Raw genomic sequence first — 22,673 nt, 5'->3', positions numbered from 1 at the left:
TACAGTCCCTGCATACAATTGGTTGATATCTCTATAGATTCCCCCTCCAGCCTATGTAGTTTCTCTCTTATTTGTTTTGTTTTGCAATTTGTTTGTAGGTTTAATTTCTTAGGAAAGAGGGAGGAAGCCTCAGGTTGGGACTGGGAAAATACAGAGCCAGACTTCTCTTCATAGAGCACAGCTTCCCATCTTGACAATTTCCCCAAGACGTGACAGGAGAGGAAATGAAGGGGAAGTGCTCTACAACATCATAGAAAGGGCTGGAATATCTTATTGAGGTGGCTTGTTTTTCTCCAACATGATAGCCTGTTACCCAAAGTCTTTAGAGAAGTTTGCAGACTGCTGTCAACAGAGTGCACCCTGCTCTTTCCTAGGAATTAAGGGAGCACTTTTGAGCTTTGGGACACTGGATTAATCTGCTGTGTGATAGCTGTATCCCTAGGGTGATTTCACAGGCTCCGCTTTATCTCCCAACCACTTTCCTTTTTCTTCATTGGCAGCCTTTCTCCCTGACCAGACCTAATGAGTTAGCAGTACTTCTTAGACTGTCTCACAGAAAGAAAAATTATATGTTGTGTTGGGGATGGGCACATGTGAAAATTCTTTCATGGCTTCAGCACTATAACCTCCCCACTCTGGCCCATGACCTTTTTGAAGGTTATCTTTTGAGTCTGATTTAGATGTAGATGATGAAGTGAAAGCTTTTGCTTGATGCTCTTTCTCTCCCTTCCGAAATAGGTCAGTGACTGACAGACAGCAGCTGCTGCAGGCAGTCTGTTCCCTTGCTCTGGGAGAGAGCATAGGGCATAGAAGGGAAGTTGCCGGGTCTGACTTCTTGGCAAGGCTGGCAGGACACTTGTCAAGTCTGGTCCTTCGAGACGAGGTTGGCTCTGTGCCTAGTTCGGAAGCTGTGGTTGCCATTAGCAAAAGTGCTTAGATCTGCTAAAGAGGTCAGGGTTGCAGCAGCTAGAGTCATGGACACTGGCACCGACATGCTTTTCTACCTAAGAATTGGCTGAGTGAAAAGGGTCTCTTCTCTGCTCTTGTCAGTGGAGAGGCATAGTCATTTTCAGATAAGATTCTCCTCCTTCCCTCTGTGCTGAGGAGCTGTATATACGCACTTATGGTTTTGTCCCATGTGAATTTCATACGATTCTACAAACTGAAGTTACTCGGCTCTTGATGTCATTTTTAGTGTGAAACACGGTATGAGAACTTTGTTCTGGGCTTCCCATCCTTGCTTGGGCAAAAAAGGGAGGTGGAACCCAAGCATTGTAAGGTTATATGTTGAGTGCTGTAGTATTTGTATACCAATTGAATACACCATTCCTACAGCAGGGCTGGGAAGGCTACTAATGGGAGTTACCCGATAATTGCTACATTTTGATTTTTTTACCTTTTAAAAAAATTTTTTTTAATTTATGTTTTTATTTTATTTTTGAGAGAGAGAGAGAGAGAGATAGTGTGTGTGTGTGTATGAGCAGGGGAGGAGCAGAGAGAGGGGGAGACACAGAATCCAAAGCAGGCTCCAGGCTCCGAGCTATCAGCACAGAGCCCGACGTGGGGCTCGAACCCATAAACTGTGAGATCATGACCCAAGCTGAAGTCAGACACTCAACCAACTGAGCCACCCAGGCACCCCTTTATTTTTTTATTTAAGTAATCTCTGCGCCCAACATGAGGCTCAAACTCCTGACCTCAATATCAGGAGTCACATGCTCTACTGACTGAGCCAGCCAGGTGCCCCTTGAATCTTTATCTTTACTGCTGGTTGTCAGTGGATCTCCCCCAACCTTCCTACCCAGTGTCAAAGCTGAACCAGGGCCAGCTGTCTAAGGATATGGAAATGTTATAGGTGGCATCCAGACTCATTCCCATCTTACCTTTCTCACAGTTCCTGGGTGGGTGACACTTTTAAAAATTTACACGCTAGATAATGTAACTATATTAACTCATCAGACTATTTTAGTTTTGTCCGTGTTGGCTTGTAGTCTTGGTCTATACTGTATATATAGCATTTATGTTGTTGTAATCAGAGGGGTGTGTGTGTATCAGTTTTCTTATTTCTTCATTTTCTTTGAAGTGTACAAAGCATAGGTGTACAGGTCAGTGGATTTTCACAAAGTTAAAAATGCAATTTATATCCATGTAGTGAACACCTGGATCAAAAAACAGATTATTACTAAGACCTGGAAATTCCTTTTACCTCCTTCTGGTTATAGCCGATCCCTAGTCCTCCCACCCTGGCCCAGAGTAAGCGTTATTCTGACTTCACAGATTTCTCTTACCTGGCTCCTTACCCACAGTATATTTTCTGGTTTGCTCACTCCTACAATACACATTAAGTACCTCCAGAACTGCTAACTCATACCACTTTGCAGTGCACATCTACTAACCAGAGTCCAAATTTCTTTAGGCCAAGCTTGTTTGCTTCTTTTAATTAGATAATTCTCAAATCCATCCATTTCTATCTCCAGCCCCACCATGACTAGACCATGCCTTCATTTCTTACGTGAAATAGTAAAACCTCATGTCTTTAAAGGTTTTGATCAGTCTCATTGACAATCATTTTGTGTTGTATAGTAATACTTTAAATACTGACTTTTGCCTCTTTTCCTTAATTCAGAAATGAAAGATTTTATTTTTTGCCTTTCTGCTAGGAAAGTGAGGGTATTGATACAAGTACAGAAGGCTACATCAAGCAGATGTACAGTTTAGGGAATTATTATAAGGTGAATACCCTTGTAAACGCCATATGTATGGAGATACAGACTTTCCAGGGGACCCCTAGGAACCTCCGTGTTCCCCTTCCCTGCTAAGAGAAACCATTATCCTGTCTGGTGTGATAATCATTTTCTTTTTTATCACCTGAGTTTATATTTCTAAATACTGTAGTTTAGTTTTGTTTTTTTTTTTTTTTAACTTTGTTTTCTTAATGCTTTTGAGACAGACACAGACTGCCAGTGGGGAGGGTCAGAGAGAGAGAGGGAGACACAGAATCTGAAGCGGGCTCCAGGCCCTGAGCTCTCAGCACAGAGCCTGACGCGAGGCTCAAACCCATGAACCATAAGATCATGACCTGAGCCGAAGTTGGACGCTTATCCAACTGAGCCACCCAGGCGCCCCTGTTTTGCCTGTGTTTTAAAATTTTTTTTTCTATGTTTATTTGTTTTTGAGAGAGTGCGCGCGCACACGTGCACACAGGGGAGGAGCATGGAGACAGAGTGACGCAAAACTTGAAGCAGGCTCCAGGGTCTGAACTGTCAGCACAGAGCCTGATGCGGGGCTCCAACCCACGAGCTATGAGATCATGACCTGAGCTGAAGTCAGATGCCCAACAGACCAAGCCACCCAGGCACCCCCTACCTGTGTTTTTAAATGTCTTTGCCTCTCTTAATTTCTCCTTTTTTAAAATTTTTCTTGCAGTTCATTTGTTGTGAGAACTATATTATTTGTCCTGCGGAGTTTCCCATAATAATGGATTTTGTGATTTTATTCCCATAGTGTAGTTTGTATGTTTCTGTCCCCTATATTTGCTGTAATTTGGTAAATGGATCTAGAAGTTTAATCAGAATCAGGCTCCATTTGTCTTTTGCCAAGACCTCTTTATAATAGATGTTAGGTTCCTCTTCAGACAGCATATAATGTCTGGTCATCCCTTCTATGATATCAACAGCTGTCAGTTCTCAGTACATAGATTTGTTAGTTCATGAATGTTGCAAATGATCATATTTCAAACAAAAGGTCATCTATTCTAGATATCACTCCTTTGTCACTTAGGTGTATCACAAGCATCTTCTCTGACTCTGCAGCCTGTCTTTTCGCTTTGGTGTCTTGATGAATAGTTCTTCATGTAAAGTGCTTAGATGTATCAGTCTTTTTCCTTATGGCTAATGCATATTGTGTCTTGTGTAAGAAATCCTTTAGTCATTCTAGTTTTGCCTTTGTTTGACATTGAGCTTTTTAATATGTAATTGATTTGCCTATGGATGCAAACTTTTTTTTTTTTCACGTGGACACTTAATTCCAAGTCTCATCTATTGGGAAGTGTGTCCTTTTCCCAGTCATCTCAAATGCCCAGTCTGTTGTATCAAGTGCTGTTCTATGTATGGGTCTGTATTTTGGACTATTCTGTTCAGTATTTTGTCTATCCTGATGCCAATACCACATGATCTTGGTTATTACAGCTTTATAGTATATGTCTATACAACCTATCTTCGGCTGCTTTGCCAAAAATGTCCTACCTTTGGCCCCTTGTATTTACATATAAATTTTAGAAACAGCTTATCAACTTAAAGATTTTTTATTCTGCTGAGTCTATAAGTGAATATGGGATGAATTGACATCTTAACATTATCAATTCTTTTTTTAAAAATTTTTATTTATTTATTTTGAGAGAGGGAGATAGCGTGTATGCACACAGGCAGGGGAGAGGCAGGGAGAGGGAGAGAGAATCTCAAGCAGACTCAACACTGTCAGCACAGGGCCCAATGCAGGGCTTGATCTCATGGGCCATGAGATCATGACCTGAGCCAAGAACAAGAGTTGGATGCTTAACAGACTAAGCCACCCAGGCACCACAACAGTATCAAGTCTTTTAATATATGAATCTGTAAATTTGTATTCACTTAAGTATTTTCAATGTTTTTCATTAACATTATATACTTTATCCATAGAGCTCTTGTATGGTTTTTATTAAATTTTTTTAGGTACTTCATTTTTTAATGATTTTTTTTAATTACCATTTAATTTAATTTATTTCTTTAATTTACATCGAAGTTAGCATATAGTGCTAGTGATTTCAGGAGTAGATGCCTTAATGCCCCTTACCCATTTAGCCCATCCCCCCTCCCACAACCCCTCCATTACCCTATTTGTTCTCCATATTTAAGAGTCTTTTATGTTTCATCCCCCTCCCTGTTTTTATATTATTTTTGCTTCCCTTCCCTTAGGTTCATCTGTTTTGTCTCTTAAAGTCCTGATATGAGTGAAGTCATATGATATTTGTCTTTCTCTGACTAATTTCACCTAGCATAATACCCTCCAGTTCCATCCACGTTGTTGCAAATGGCAAGATTTCATTCTTTTTGATCGCCAAGTAATATTCCATTGTGTATATATATATATATATATTGTTTATCCATTCATCCATCGATGGACATTTGGGCTCTTTCCATACTTCGGCTATTGTGGATACTGCTGCTATAAACATTGGGGTGCTTGTGTCCCTTCGAAATAGCATACCTGTATCCCTTGGATAAATACCTAATAGTGCAATTGCTGGATTGTAGGGTAGTTCTGTTTTTAACTTTTTGAGGAACTCCATACTGTTTTCCAGAGTGGCTGCACCAGTTTGCATTCCCACTAGCATTGCAAAAGAGATCCTCTTTCTCCGCATCTTCGCCAACATGTTGTTGCCTGAGTTGTTAATGTTAGCTATTCTGACAAGTGTGAGGTGGTATCTCATTTGTGGTTTTGATTTGTATTTTCTGATGGTGAGTGATGTTCAGCATTTTTTCATGTGTCAGTTGGCCATCTGGATGTCTTCTTTGGAGAAGCATCTATTCATGTCTTTTGCCCATTTCTGCACTGGATTATTTCTTGTGTGTTGGCTTTGGTAAGTTCTTTATAGATTTTGGATAGTAACCCTTTATGTGATAATGTCGTTTGCAAATATCTTCTCCCATTCCATCGGTTGTCTTTTAGTTTTGCTGATCGTTTCTTTCCTTCTCTGTACAGAAGCTTTTTATTTTGATGAGGTCCCAACAGTTCATTTTTGCTTTTGTTTCCCTTGCCTATGGAGATGTGTAAAAAGTTGCTGCAGCCAAGGTCAAAAAGGTTTTTGCCTGCTTTATCCTCAAGGATTTTGATGGTTTTCTGTCTTACATTTAGGTCTTTCATCCATTTTGAGTTTATTTTTGTGTATGGTGTAAGAAAGTGGCCAAGGTTCACTTTTCTGCATGTTGCTGTCCAGTTTTCCCAGCACCATTTGCTGAAAACACTGTCTTTATTCCATTGGATATTCTTTCCTGCTTTATCAAAGATTAGTTGGCCATATGTTTCCACAAACATTTCTGGGTTCTCTATTCTGTTCCATTGATCTGAGTGTCTGTCTTTGTGCCAGTACCATACTGTCTTGATGATTACAGCTTTGTAATACAGCTTGAAGTCTGGTTTAGTGATATTTTTAATTCATTTTTTTGCTTCCTCAAAATGTATAGATTCTTTTAGATTTTTTATATTAACAATTACCATTTTCAAATGAGAGTGTTACTTGTTTCCAATCCTTAGAATTTTTGTTTCTTTTTTTAAAAATTCAGAGCACATGTGAGTGGGGGAGGGGGCAGAGAGAAACAGAGAGAGAGAGGAAGAGAATCTTCAGCAGGCTTGTACTCAGTGCAGAGCCTGACAGGGGGCTTGATGTCACTACCCTGAGATCATGACCTGAGCTAAAATCAAGAGTTGGACACCTAACCAACTAAGCCACTCAGGTGCCCCTGTTCATTTGTCTTTTAGATTCTACGTATAAGTGAAATCATGTGGTACTTGTCTTTCTCTGTCTGACTTACTTTACTTAGCATAATACTCTCTAGGTCCATCCATGTTGTCATAAATAACAAGATCTCATTCTTTTTTTATGGTTGAGTAGTATTCCATTGTGTATATATGCCACATCTTTTTTACCCATTCATCTGTGGATGGACACTGGGTTGCTTCCATATCTTGGCTATTGTAAATAATGCTACAATAAACATAGGGGTGTGTATATCTTTTTGAAATAGTGTTTCTGTTTTCTTTGGGTAGATACAGTAGTGAAAATACTGGATCATATGTTACTTCCGTGTTTAATTTTTTTGAGGTACCTCCATACTATTTTCCACAGTGGCTACACCATTCTCACCATTACATTCTCATTACATTCTCACCAGCCATGTATGAGGGTTCCCTTTTCTCCACATCTTTGCCAACGCTTGTTATTTCTTGTCTCTCTGATTTTAGTCCTTGTGACAGATATAAGGTGACACCTCATTGTGGTTTTAATTTGCATTTTCCTCATGATTTAGCAATATTGAGCATCTGTTCATGTATTGTTAGTCATCTGTATGTCTTCTTTGGAAAAATACCTATTCAGGTCTTCTGCCCAGTTATATATTATTTGGGGTTTTTTGGTGTTGAGTTGTATAAAATCTTTATATATATTGGGTATTAACCCTTCTGAGATAATCTCACTTTCAAATATCTTCTCACATTCAGTAGGTTGCCTTTTTGCTATGCAAAAGCTTTTAAGTGTGGCATAGTCCTGGTAGCTTATTTTTGCTTTGGTTTCACTTGTCTCAGGAGACCTACCTAGAAAAAAGTTACTAAGGATGATGTCAAAGAGATTACTGCCTATTTTCCTCTAGAAGTTTTATGGTTTCAGGTCTCACAGTTAGATTTTTAATCCATTTTGAGTTTGTTTTTGTGTATGGTGTTCAGAAATTGGTGCACTTTCATTATTTTGCATGTGGCTTTCCAGCTTTCTCACATCATTTATTGATGAACTGTCTTTTCCCCATTGTATATTCTTGCCTCCTTTGTTATAGATTCACTGACCCTGTGAATGTGTGTTTATTTCCAGGCTGTCTGTTGTGTTCCTTGATCAATGTGTCTAATTTTGTGCCACTACTATACTGTTTTTATTATATCTTGAAATCTGGGATTATGATACCTCCAGCTTCATTCTTACTGAAAATTGCTTTGGCTCTTGAGGGTCTTTTGTGGTTTCATACAAATTTAAGGATTATTTGTTCTACTTGTCTACTTGTATTTTAATAGAGATTGCATTGAATCTGTAGATTGCTTTTGGTAGTGTAGATATTTTAACAATATTAATTTGTCCCATCCATGAGCATTGTATATATTTCCATTTGTTTGTGTCAACCTTGACATTTTTTAAGAGTACATACCAGTGAATGTGTAAAATTTCCCTCAGTTTGGGTTTGTCTAATGTGTCCTCGTGATTAGAATCAGATTATATATTTTTTTGTGCTTTATATATTTTAGTATATGTTATTTGGGTACATAGAAATTCAAAATTCTTATATTTCCCTGATAAACTTTTATCATTATACTGCGTTTCTGATTTTTCTTTTTATAAAACAGCATATTCTTGGACTGTTTCTTTTTTTTTTTTTTTTTTTTTTTTTTTTTACTCCAGTTGACAATATTGGTCTTAACTGAAGCATATGGTCCATGTATACTTCATATAATTATGGAAATATTGGGTTTAAATCTGCCATCTTATTTTGTACTTTCTATTTATCCTGTCTGTTCTCTTATATGCTGATTTCATTCTGTTCAAAATATTTTCTAATTTCTAATGTGATTTCTTACCTGAGTTCAGAATTATTTGGATATTTATTCAATATCAAATAGTTGGGAATTTTCTTATTATCTTTTTTACTGATTTCCAAGTTAAAACTATTGTGGTCAGAGAACATACTTTGAAAGATTTCTACCCTTTAAAATTTGTTGATGCTTGCTTTTACCCAGCATGTGGTGAAATTCATAAATGTGCTATGTGTGCATATGTAAAAAAGGTGTAGTTTTCCATTGTTGTATGCATTGTTCTAATATATCAATGAGGTCAGGTTTGTTAGGTGTGTTCAGAATTTCTATATACTTTGCAAGTTTTTGTCTGTTTGTTTTATTAGTTTCTGTACAAAAGGTCTTAATTCTTCCACAGTGGCTATAGATTTGCCCTTTCTTCTTTTAGTCCATTTTTACTTCATTTATTTTGAAACTAAATTATTGGATATATTTAGATTTAGAATTAGATTCCTTGTGGACTCTTTATTGTTTTGAAATGTGTCTGTTCAAGCCAATCGCACTATTAGAGATGAAATCTTTGTCTGATATTAATATAACTACAACAGTTTTTTGTTTGGTATATCTTTTTCCACTATTTACCTTAACATTTGTGTCTTTATTTAAAGTATATCCCTTGTAAGCAGCACATATTTAGTGTGTATGTTTTGTAAATACAGTGTGATGATCTTAGTCTTTTCATTGCCAAGTAATTAATTCATTTGAATTTATATATACTATATTGCTATTTGTTTTGTTTGATTTTTTCAGGTTTTTTTTTTCTGTTTTTATCTTCTTAAAGATTCATTTAAAACTTTTTGTTTCACGGGGCGCCTGGGTGGCGCAGTCGGTTGAGCGTCCGACTTCAGCCAGGTCACGATCTCGCGGTCCGTGAGTTCGAGCCCCGCGTCGGGCTCTGGGCTGATGGCTCAGAGCCTGGAGCCTGTTTCCGATGCTGTGTCTCCCTCTCTCTCTGCCCCTCCCCCGTTCATGCTCTGTCTCTCTCTGTCCCAAAAATAAATAAACGTTGAAAAAAAAAAATTTAAAAAAAAAAAAAAAAAAACTTTTTGTTTCACATATATTCTATTCTTAGTTATACAGTTTTTACTGTGTTTTAATGGGTACATTAGAAATTGCACATGCATGCTTGACTTATTACAATCTAATTCAAATTATGACTTTTAACACCTTCCAGATAATGCTAGAATTTTACAGCATTGTAACTCTACGACATTCCTTCTTTTTGAGTCATTGAGGTCACGTATTTTAATTCTACATGTTTTAGGCTCCACAAACATTTTTTACTATTATTCTGTAATATTGATATTCACTTAAAGTGTTTATTTTTGAGACGGAGAGAGACAAAGCGCGAGCAGGGGAGGGGCAGAAAGAGAGAGAGAGAGGGAGACATGGAATATGAAACAGGCTCCAGGCTCTGAGCTGTCAGCACAGAACCAGATGCAGAGCTCGAACCCACGAACCATGAGATCATGACCTGAGCCAAAGTCAGATGCTTAACCGACTGAACCACCCAGGTGCCCTGATACTCACTTATAAACACTTATCTACTGTTTTTCATTCCTACCTACATTTCTGTGTTTCTTTTTGTGATAATTTTTATCTTCTGCATAAATAAATATTCCCCTTAATATTTACTTTAGTTCAAGTCTACTATAATAAATTCTGTTTTTGTCTGGATATATCTTTATTTCACCTATATTTTTGAAGGATATTTTTTGCTTTTTCTTTTTTGTTAAAACAGCTCCACCGTCATTGTTACTCTTGTTCATTTGAAGGTAATATGTTCAGGGGCGCCTGGGTGGCTCAGTCGGTTGAGCATCTGACTTCGGCTCAGGTCATGATCTCACAGCTCGTGAGTTTGAGCCCCGCGTCGGGCTCTGTGCTGACAGCTCAGAGCCTGGAGCCTGCTTCTGCTTCTGTGTCTCCCTCTCTCTCTGCCCCTAACCCCCTTGCATTCTGTCTCTGTCTCTGTCTCTGTCAAAAATAAATAAACGTAAAAAAAAAAAAAAATTGAAGGTAATATGTTCAACCCCTGCTACTTCGAGAATTTTTTTTACTCTTGGTTTTAGCAGTTCTTATTGTGATCATATGCCTTGTTGTTCTTATATTATTCTTGGGGATTCTCTGAGCATCTTGATTCTGTGTTGAAATCGTTCATCACTTTTGGAAAACTCACATCTATTTTTCTTTCAAATGTTCCATCTTTTTTTTTTTTTTTTTTCACTTTTGGCACTTTATTTTGCTTTCAGGTTCAGTGCCAGTGAATGTCACATTTAGCACTCCATTTTATGTCCTGTATGTGTGAGGGTTTTGTTTTGTTATTTTTAATATTTTTCTTTCTGCATTTATTTGCCCTGTTCCTAGACTTCAGGCTTTCTAGGGCTTTTACTTGTGAACCTGTTGTATTCACCTTTATTCAAGATGGAGCCAAAATTTTGAGTTCTCAGCTCCTGCGGAGAGAGTCTCATTTGAGATTCCGGGCTTTGGGCAGAAACTAAACTTTAATCCCTGTTCACCCTTGTGCAAATCCATCATAGAGTGTTTTGGTTACCTCTCTGGAGCACTTCATCACTATCTTGTTACTTCTTCCAAGTAATAAGGTGGTTTTTTAAATGTTATACCAGCACTTGTAGATGTTTTTCGTGGGGCACTTGGCATCATTACTGGAAATGGAAATTCTCATTTCTTTCATATGTTATATGATAGTTTTTACCACATTAAGAAATGAAAAGGTTTTGTAATCAAACCAGTTTGTCTTTTACATGATACCATCTTGATTTTGTGCTATTTTTAGAAAAGTTTTTAAAATTGTGTTGTTTTTTAATTTTCAACATTTAGCTGTTTAATATGTCTAGAATTTATTTTTGTGTGCAGCATAAAGTTAGGATCTAACAATTTTCCCTTAAAACGGAAAGCCAGTTCTTCCAACACTTGCTTAGACCAGAAGTCAGCAAACTATGCCCAACCCATTTCTGTTAGTAAAGTTTTGTTTGAACACAGCTATGTCCATTTCATTACATACTGCCTGTGTCTTCTTTCATATTACAGTAGCTGAGTTGAGTAACTGAATCAGAAATTTAAATACCTAAAATACTTAATTCCTGGTCAATTAAGAAAAAAAGTGTATCAACCTCTGTTTTACACCTTTCTTTTTTCTTTGATTTGAGTTTCTACTTTGGCATATGCTAAACGTTTGTGTCTATTTTTCCTTTTTCTCTTTGAATGTTCTTTCACTATTACTTGGTTAGAATTATTATAGCTTTAGGCTACTATATTTTATTGACCTTAAAGATATAATTTGCTTAGCCAGGCTTATTGAGGTACAATTTGCATATAGTAAAATTTACCCTTCTTTGAATTTTGACAAATGTATGCAGCCGTGTAACCACCACAGTCAAGATAGAGAACACCTTAATCACTTCAGAAAGTTCCCTTCTGCGCATTTATCTATCCCTTGTCCTCACCACCAAGCCCTGGAAACTACTGACCTGATTCCTCTTTCTCCGGTTTTATCTTTTCCAGAATATCATATAAATGGAACATATATTAAGTAACCTTTTGAGCTTGGATTTTTTCACTTAAGAAAATGTATGTGAGGTATAGGTTTGTGCATACAAGCTTATTTCTTTTTATTGCCAAGTAGTATTCCATTATATCCATTCACTGGTTGATGGACGTTTGGGTTGAGTCCAGTTTGGGGCAGTTATGAGGAAAGCCAGTAGAAACATTTGCATACAATATTTTGTCTGGACATAATATGTTTTCATTTTTCTTGGACAGATACCTAGGAATGGGATCATTGGGTCATTTGTTAAAATAAATATATGTTTAATTGTATAAGAAACTTCCAAACTGTTTTCAAAGTGGCTGTACCATTTTTTTTTCATTTTCACCAGCAATGTACGAGAGTTCCAGATACTTTGCATCCTTACCAGCACTTAGTTTCATCAGTTTTGTTTTTTAATTTTAGTGATTCTAGTGGGTTAGGCATTGAGTGTTGCTGTTGTTAAGATTTTATTTTTTTAAGTAATCTCTACACCCAGCATGGGGCTCGAAGTTAACAACCCCGAGATCATTAGCCACATGCTCCACCAACTGAGCCAGCTAGGTGCCCCTTAGGCATTGTAATTTTAATTTCTAATTAATATAATTCCTAGTACATATTCCTAATAATGATGATGAGCATCTTTCCCTGTGTATGTCTTCATTGCTGAAGTCTCTCTCCAGATATTTTGCCCGTTTAAAAAAATGGGTTTTCTTATGATTGAATCATGAGAGTTTTTTAATATGTTGTGGATACTAGTCCTTTATCAAGATATATGTTTTGCAAATATTTTCTCCCAAGCTGTAGCTTATCGTTTTGTTCCTTAACAGTATCTTTGAGAGAACAAAAGTTTTTAATTTTGATGGTCTGCTTTATCAAGTTTTTCTTTTATGTTATGTATTATTTCCTGTTGCTTTATAAGAAATTACAACAAACTTAAACCAACATAAGTTTATCACCCTGCAGTTTCCATGGATCTGGAATCCAGGTTAGCTGGATCCTCTGCTCATGGTCACTCCAAACTGAAATCGGGGTTCCAGCTGGGCTGCACTGCTTTCTGGAGTTCAGTGTCCTCTTCCAAGCTTGTGTGTCATTTGGCTGAATCCAGTTCCTTGTAATTGTAGGACATAGATACCTGTTTTCTTGCTGGTCATCAGCTAAGGGCTGTTGTCAGCTTCTAAAGGCTGCTCATCATTTCCTCCCACACGGTCATCTCCACAGCACAGGGTTTGCTTCTTCAAGGACAGCCGGAGAGCATCTGCTGCAGCTTTGAATCTGACTTTGCTTGTCTCTGACCTCTAAACTGTTCTGTAAAAGGGCTTACTAGAGTAGTTCAGGCCCACTTACACTCAAGGAGAAGGGTTATACGGGGTGTGTACACTAAGAAGGGGGCCCACTTAAGATACTGCACACCACATGGTTGGTACTCTTGTGTTTTTAAGAATCCATGCCTACCCCAAAATTGGTAAGATTTTTTCAATTTCTTCTAGAAGTTAATAGTTTTAGGTTTTCCATTTAGGTCTGTAGTCCATTATATATATATGTATTTATATATGTGTGTGTGTATATATATTCTGAAGTGTAATTCATATACCAGAAGATTCACCCTTAAAGCAAGAAATAAATTTTAATTTGTAGCCCTCCCCTGCAAAAAAAAGTCCTGGCTTAGAATCCATATACATCACTTCGCCCATACTCCATTGATGAGAATTAATCATATGGTCACTCCCAGATGAAGATGGGCTGGGAAATATGGTCCCTACCTGGGCCATCATTTCCCAGGACAAAATCTCCACATCGTGGAAAGGGAGCAGATACTGTGGTAGACCGCTCTCTGGGCCACAGCCCAGGCTAACCCAGGGACTTTTGTAAAGATAAGCCATTCTCTATGACTGAAATGATGGTTCAAAGAATGCCCTGGTATCATATGCATTCTGAAGAACCGAACCTAAAGAAATATATTTAAAAGGATACTATTTAAGACTAAATAGTCATTTAAAACAAGAAAATTAAGCTAAATCAAGCAGGCAGATATAGATCCTTCAAGTTAAAGGGACCCTAGACATCTTCTTATCACACAAAATAATTCACCTAGAACAACTGGTCAGAGGGTTAGCATGTGTGTTGCCTCTCCTTTGAGACTAACCTCCTCAGACTTATTACTATGTTGGTATGTCCCTCTCTCCCTTTGCACTACCAGCCAAAACCATCTTGTGGTTAAAATGAAGCAGAGAAAAATCAAGAAACACAGGCTGCTTCACTTACTAGTAAACCGTCAAAGGTATCAGACAAGATTACTTCTAAATCATTATAAAAGCATTTTCTTTTTCTGTTTTTATTTTTGAGAGCGAGAGAGCATGCGTGGCGAAGGGGGCAGAGAGAGAGGGAGACACAGATTCTGAAGCAGGCTCCATGCTCTGAGCTGTCAGCACATAGCCTGACGTGGGGTTTGAACTCACAGATGGTGAGATCATGACCTGAACCAAAGTTGGACACTTAACCGACTGAGCTACCCAGGTGCCCCATAAAAGCATTTCTGTATTGATTACCTTCAAGATGTCGGTCTTGGTGAAGAGATTTTCCAGCTAATGAAATTTATCCTTTTTATAGCCAAAATTTGCTTTTAAAAATTAAAACATTAGGGAGCACCTGGGTGGTTCAGTCAGTTAAGCCTCCGAACTCCACTCAGGTCATGAACTTGTGTCTGACTTCAGCTCAGGTCATAATCTCACAGTTCGTGGGTTCGAGCCCTGCATTGGGCTCTGTGCTGACAGCTCAAAGCCTGGAGCCTGTCTCAGATTCTGTGTCTCCCTCTCTCTCTGCCCCTCCCCCACTGAGGCGTGCACACAAGCAAGCACATGCGCGCTCTCTCTCAAAAATAAATATTTAAAATTTTAAAAAATAAATAAAACATTAAGAACTTTCAAACAACAAAAAAACTCATCTTAAAAGTGTACAATTCTGTGGGGTTTTTTTGTATATCACAGAGTTGTACACCTCTGCTGCTGTCTCATTCTGGAACATTCTCATCACACACACAAAAGAAACCCTGAATCCATTGGCAGTCACTCCTCACCTCCTCTTCCCCCAACTTGGTTAATCTCTAATCTGGCTTGTGTCTGTATGGATTTGCCTTTTCTAGACATTTTGTGTATGTGCAATAATATTTTCCCTTTTGTGTCTGGCCTTTTCACTAATAATGTTGTCAAGGTTGACCCATGTTGTAGCATGTATCAGTTTTTCATTCCAGATTATGGCTGAAAAATAGTCTGTTCTTTTTAGATATACCACATTTTGTTTTTACATTCATCAGTTGATGGACATTGCGTTGTTTCCACATTTTGGCTGTTGTGGATAATGGTGCTGTGAACACTTTCCTTTTTTTTTAAACTGAACAGTTTGAGATAAAGTACTGACATCATGGCCCTTTACAACTAAATTCTTGAATATTCCTTTCCCACATAGAAGAATATTCTTTTTCATAACCACACTGCAATTACCACATTTAGGAAATCAATTATCAATAGAATACTGTTAGCTAATAAACAACCCATATTCACATTTCACTGATATAATTTGTGATTTTACGTATCTTTTTTTTAAACAATTTTTGTAATGTTTATTTTTGAGAGAGAGAGCGTGCGCTCATGAGTGGGGGAGAAGCAGAGACAGAGAGGGAAACACAGAATCTGAAACAGGCTCCAGGCTCTGAGCTGTCAGCACAGAGCCTGGTGCAGGGCTCAAACTTGGGAATGGCGAGATCATGACCGGAGCTGAAGTCAGATGCTTAACTGACTGAGTTACTCAGGTGCCCCTGTGATTTTACACATCTTAATTACCAATTTTTTATTGAGGTGAAATTCACATAACATAAAAATAACTAAAATAAACAATTCATTGGCATTCATAAAGTGAAGTAGAAAGTGTCCCATCTTCTATTTTGTGGAAGACATTATATTAAATTGGCATTCATTTTTCTTTAAATGTGTTAAGGAAGTTTCTAGTGAAATCTTCTGAACCACCTTTTTTTTTCAGGAGCCTTTTAATTTTGAATTCAATTGTTAAAATGGTTTCAGGAGTATTCAGGTTATTTATTTCATCTTGGTTGAGTTTTGATAGATGGTAGCTTTTGAGGAATAGGTCCATCTCTTGTAAATTGTCCATTTCATGAGTACAGAGTTGTTTGTGGTATTCTGTTACTATGCTTTCATTGGTAGCAGGACCTCTAGTGATAATCTATTTTAGTCCTCATATTGGTAATATAGGGCTCCCTTTTTATCTTTGTCAGTCTTTCTGGATGTTTACCTATTTAATTGATGTTTTTCAAGCAGCTTTTTGAGTCATTGGTTTTTCTCTATTTTCATTTTTATTGATTTCTGCTCTTATGTTTTTTATTTCATTCCTTCTGCTTGCTTTGGATTTGTTTTGCTCTTTTTCTAGTTTCTTGAGATAGAAAATGGGACTATTGACTTGTGATCTTTTCTGATGTAAACTTGGGACTGTCACTTTAACTGTCAGCATTGTTGTAGCTGCACCCCATATATTTTTATGTGTTGTGCTTACATTTTCATTTAGTTCTGTGTATCTTAAAATTTTCTCTTGAGACTTCCTCTTTGATTCACAGTTTACTTAGAAGTAGTTCTTTAGTTTCAAATGTTTGGGTATTTTCCTGTTACCTGTTACTGATTTATAGTTTGATTCCATTATGGTTAGAGAACATGCTCTGATTTCAGTCCTTTAAATCTGTTATGGTTTATTTTATGGCCCAAGATAGCATCTTTCTTGGTGAATGTCCAGTGAAACGCTTGAAAAAAATGTTTTTTCCACTGCTTTGGGTGAAGTGTTTCCTACGTATTACTAAGTATTACTGTTGATTGAGTGTAGTGGTCACTTGTTCTGTATCCTTGCTGATCTTCTGCCTAGTAATTCTACCCATTACTGAGAGTAAGGTATTGATGTCTTAAAGTATTGGTATGTTGGGTTCTCATTTCATCTCTCAGTTTTTGTTTATTGTATTCAGGAGCCTGTTGTTTAGTACATACACATTTAGAATTGTTATGCCTTACTAGTGGATTGATCTTTTAATCATTATGTAATTCCCTCTTTATGTATTTTCTTTGCCCTGATGTAATATATAGATGCTTTTTTTTTTAAGTTTATTTATTTATTTTGAGAGAGAGAAGGTGAGGGAGAAGACAGAGAGAAGAGGCAGAGAACCCCAAGCAGGCTGCATGTTGTCAGCATGGAGCCCAGTGTGGGGCTGTATCCTCTGAGCCATGAGATCACGATCTGAGCCGCAATTAATAGGCAGACATTTAACCAACTGAGCCACCCAGGTACCCCTAGACACTGCTTTTTTTAAAAAATATTTGCATGGTGTATCTTTTTTCAACCTTTTACTTACAACCTACCTTTATTTTTGTTTTTGAAGTAAATTCATAGACCAGCATATTGTTGGGTCTTTTGTTAATCTGTTTGGCCATTGTTTTGTGTCTGTCTGAGCCCATCAGTATCGCTGTCAGCTTGGAATGCCTGGAGGTACTCATTTGAGCCCTGCTACTTGCTACAAGCTCCCACACACGCAGGGAGCCCGCACACATATTTTCCTGAGCAGAACCCATGCTGAAGCTGGTTCTTATGATTGCAAGATGCGGTTCAGCAACAGTTATCAGGGAGCTTTGAAAGAAAGTTTATTGTTCACAGGTCCTGGAGTGTGCGGGACACACCTTGGACCACACAGCGAAGTCTCTGGTAGAGCAAGAGAGAAAGGCCAGTCCTGGAGTTCTGCTTTTATCAGGGTCAAGGGTGGGGTACCTAGGGTTTTGCCAGTTGACTCTATTGGTGACTTTAAAACATAATAGCAAGAATTAAGTTGCAGTAAGAGAAAAGCGGGGCCACTCAAACAGTTATTTTAGGTTACCCAGGGCTTTCTAGAAGGGAAGCTTCATGGGTGGGCAGCCTGGCTCTTTATATAGATGTATAGCTGGCAATATGGAGATAGATGTCTTTGAAATGGATGCCTCAGCAATCAGAAACGTAAAGTCAGGTTCATACATCAGAATCCAAAAAGCTAATTGTCAGGCACTTAAACTATAGCCTCTCTCTGTTAATTATTGTATTTAGACCCTTTATATTAAAGGTAATTAATGTTAGGGCTTAAGTCTGTCATTGTGTTTTCTGTTTGTTTCATCTTTTTCTCTTAATTTACTGTGTCTCTTTGAACATTTGTTAGGATTCCATTTTGATTAATGTATAGTACCTGAGTTTATCACTTCATATAGGTTGCTTGGGTGTTCCTCCAGGTGTGACATTATACATACACTTATAACGTATCCTAGTCTAATGATACTGATGTTTTACCAGTTCCAGTGAAGCATAGAAACTCTCTTTTCATTCAGGTCCCTTTACCCTCCCCAGTTTTTAAATACAATATATTTCCTCTATGTGGGGATACTCCATTTTGGTAGAGCTAAGAAGTCCATATTGTGGTGTCATTCTTGATTTGAGGGAGGCCTCCTAATGTGGGGTAAGGAAGCTGATGGTGCAGGTGCTGAAAGGATTCACCTGAGGCAGAATAAAGCAGATATAAGTTTATTGAATACACCCCCACAAGGGAGCAGTGGGCAGGACAGCAGAGGAAAGACTATCTGCAATGAGGTAGTGGGTGGGGACTGTTTTTAAAGAGGGAAGGTGAGGGGGCGCCTGGGTGGCTCAGTCACTTGGGTGTCTGACTTCAGCCTCACGTCAGGCTCTATGCTGACATCTCAGAGCTTGGAGCCTGCTTCCGATTCTGTGTCTCCTTCTCTGCCCCTCCCCTGCTCATGCTCTGTCTCTACCAAAAATAAATATTTAAAAAAAAATTTTTTTTTTAAAGAGGGAAGGTGAGGAGGTATGGCTAGGGATGTATGGAATTGGTCAGGGCCTATGGATATCTTGAGGGGGGGGTCACCTAATGGGCCTGTGTGTAATCAGCCCCCGGGGGTCTCTGTGAGTCCTTTCTATAATCTGTCGCTGAAGCCTCTGGTCTAAAAGGGGCCTCAACACATATGCTTGTCTAAATTATTAGTTGTAGTAGTTCCTCATTAGTCTAGTGGTTGTTATGAATTGCTACATGTAGTTCTATCTTCCACAAAAAGGTACCTTTTGTCCCCTTTTTTGTTTATATTTAAAGTTAATGTACAGTGTAGTCTTGGCTTCAAGTGTAGGACCCAGTGATTTATCACTTACCTGTAACACCCATTGCTCGTCCCAACAAATGCCTTTCTTAATGCCCATCACCCATAATCCATCCCCCCACTGACCTCCCTTCTGTCCAGCAACCCTCAGTTCTCTGTATTTCTGGTTTGCCTCCGTCTCTGTTTTTGTTATTTTTCCTTCCTTTTTCTATGTTTATCTGTTGAGTGTCTCAAATTCCACATATGGATGAAGTCATGTGACATCTTTCTCTGACTGACTTATTTCGTTTAGTGTAATAAGTTCCATCCACGTTAGTTCCATCCACGTTGTTGCAAATGGAAAGATTTCATTCTTTTTTATTGTTGAGTAGTATTCCGTTGTACATATAAACCACATATTCTTTATCCATTCATCAGTTGATGGGCATTTGGACTCTTTCCATAATTTGGCTATTGTTGATAACATTGCTATAAACATTGGGGTGCATGTGCTCCTTGGAATCAGCATTTTTATATCCTTTGGATAAATTCCTAGTACTGCTATTGCTGGGTCATAGGGTAGTTCTTTTTTTAATTTTTGGAGGAAACTCCAGACTGTTTTCCAGAGCGGCTGCAGCCAGTTTGCATTCCCACCAGCAGTGCAAAAGAGATCCTCTTTCTCCGCATCCTCACCAACCTCTGTTGTTTCCTGAATTGTTAATTTTAGCCATTCTGACAGGTGTTAGGTGGTATCTCATTGTGGTTTTGTTTTGTATTTCCCTGATGATGAGTGATGTTGAACATCTTTGCGTGTGTCTGTTAGCCATCTGGATGTCTTCTTTGGAAAAGTGCCTGTTCATGTCTTGTGCCCACTTCTTCACTGGATTATTTGATTTTGGGTGTTGGGTTTGGTAACTTCTTTGTAGATTTTGGATACTAACCCTTGATCTGATATATCATTTCAAATATCTTCTCCCATTCCATCAGTTGCCTTTTAGTTTTGCTGATTGTTCCTTCCCTGTGCAGAAAAAAAGTTTTTTATCTTGATGTGGTCCCAATAGTTCATTTTTGCTTTTTATTTATCTTGCCTGTGGTGACATGTCAAGTAAGAAGTTGCTGTGGCCAAGGTGTCATAGAGGTTGCTGCCTATTTTCTCCTGTGGGATTTTGATGGTTTCCTGTCTCACAATAGGTCTTTCATCCATTTTGAATTTATTCATGTAAGAAAGTGGTTCAGTTTCATTCTTCTGCATGTTGCTGTCCAGTTCTCCCAGTGCCATTTGCTGATGAGAATGTTCTTTTTCTATTGGATACTCTTTCCTGCTTTGTCAAAGATTAGTTTGCCATATATTTGTGTCTATTTCTGGGTTCTCTATTCGATTGATCTGTGTGTCTGTTTTTGTGTCAATACCATACTGTCTTGATGATTACAACTTTGTAATACAATTTAAAATCCAGAATTGTGATGCCTCCAGCTTTGGTTTTCTTTTTCAACATTACCTGGGCTACTTGGGATCTTTTGTGGTTCCATACAAATTTTAGGATTGGTCTAGCTCTGAAGAATGCTGGTGCTATTTTGATAGGGATTGCGTACACAAAGTGTAAATTGCTTTGTGTAGCATTAACATTTTAATAATAGTTGTTCTTCCAATCCGTAAGCATGGAATATTTTTCCATTTCTTTGTATCTTCTTCAATTCCTTTCATAAGCTTTCTATAGCTTTCAGCATACAGATCTTTTACCTCTTTGGTTAGGTTTATTCCTAGGTATTTTACGGTGTTTGGTGCAATTGTAAATGGGATCAGTTCCTTGAAAACTCTTTCTGCTGCATCATTATTGGTATATAGAAATGCACCCTATTTCTGTACATTGATTTTATATCCTGCAGCTTTGCTGAATTTGTGTATCCATGCTAGCAGTTTTTTGGTGGAATCATTTGGGTTTTCCATGAGAGTTAATCATTTCATCTGTGAAGAGTGAAAGTTTGACTTCTTCCTTGCCAGTTTGGATGCCTTTTGTTTCTTTTTGTTGTCAGCTGAGGCTAGGACTTCCAGCCCTATGTTGAACAGCAGTGGTGGGAGTGGACATCCCTGTCATGTTCCTGACCAAGCTCTCAGTCTTTCCCCATTGAGGATCATACTAGCTGAGGGCCTTTCATAAATTGCTTTTATTATATTAAGGTATGTTTCTTCTATCCCTACTGTCTTGAGGGTTTTGATCAGGAGAGGATGCTGTATTTTGTCAAATGCTTTTTCTGTATCTACTGAAATGATCATATGGTTCTTACCCTTTCTTTTATTAATGTGGTGTATCACATTGATTTGCAAAAATTGAACCAGCCCTGCAGCCCAGAAATGAACCCCACTTGATCATAGTGAATAATTCTTTTAATGTACTTATGAATTTGATTTGCTAATATCTTATTGAGAATTTTTGTATCCAGTTTCATCAGGGATATTGGCCTCTAATTCTTCTTTTTAGTGGGGTCTTTGACTGGTTTAGGAATCCAGGTAATGCTGGCTTCATAGAATGAGTTTACAAGCTTTCCTTCTGTTTCTTTTTTAAAAAAAAATTTTTTTTTACATTTTTTATTTATTTTTGATAGAGACAGAGCACAAGTAGGGGAGGGGCAGAGAGAGACGGAAACACAGAATCTGAAGCAGGCTCCAGGCTCTGAGCTGTCGGCACAGAGCCTGACACGGGGCTTGAATTCACAAACCACAGATCGTGACCTGAGCCAAAGTCAGACTCTTAACCGACTGAGCCATGCAGGCGCCCCCTTTCCTTCCATTTCTGTTTTTTTGAACAGTTTGAGAATAGGTATTAACTGCTTTAAATGTCTGGTAGAATTTCCCTGGGAAGCCATCTGGCCCAGGATTCTGATTTGTTGGGAGATTTATGATAACTGATTTGATTTCTTTGCTGCTTATGAGCCTGTTCAAATTTTCAATTTGTTCCTGTTTGAGTTTGGTAGTGTGTGAGTGTCTAGGAATTTGTCCATTTCTTTCAGATTGTCCAGTGTGTTGGTATATAATTTTTCATAATATTCTCTTAAATAGTTTGTATTTCTGTAGTGTTGGTTGTGATCTCTCTTCTTTCCCTCATGACTTTATCTATTTGGGTCCTCTTTTTTTTTGAGAAATCTGGTTAGGGGGTTATCAATTTTGTTTATTCTTTCAAAAAACCAGCTCTTAGTTTCATTTATCTGTTCTACTGGTGGTTTTTTTTTGGATTCTGCATCGTTTAATTCTCCTCTAATCTTTATTATTTCCCTTCTGCTGGCTTTGGGTTTTATTTACTGCTCCTTTTCTAGTTCCTTTAGGTGTGCGGTTAGGTTGTGAATTTGGGACCTTTCTTGCTTCTTGAGATAGGCCTGAATTGAAATGTATTTTCCTCTCAGGACCACCTTTGCTGCATCTCAAAGGGTTTGGACTTTTGTGTTTTCATTTTCATTTGCTTCCGTGTATTTTTTAATTTCTTCTTTAATTTCCTGGTTAACCCAGTAATTCTTGAGTAGGATGTTCTTTAACCCCATGCATTTGGGTGCTTTCTAAATTTTTTCTTGTGGTTGATTTCAAGTTTCATAGCCTTGTGATTTGGAGATATGCA

General features: G+C 38.0%; 1 protein-coding gene across 5 annotated transcripts in view; it reads left to right on the top strand.

Moving 5' to 3' along the window:
• Window positions 1-22,673, top strand: part of DIAPH1 (diaphanous related formin 1) — a 104,298-nt gene that overhangs the window by 58,877 nt on the left and 22,748 nt on the right. The window lies entirely within an intron of this gene.

Source organism: Lynx canadensis, chromosome A1, assembly GCF_007474595.2.
Source record: "Lynx canadensis isolate LIC74 chromosome A1, mLynCan4.pri.v2, whole genome shotgun sequence".
Taxonomy (NCBI): domain Eukaryota; kingdom Metazoa; phylum Chordata; class Mammalia; order Carnivora; family Felidae; genus Lynx; species Lynx canadensis.
This window is presented reverse-complemented; position numbering and strand designations above follow the sequence as displayed.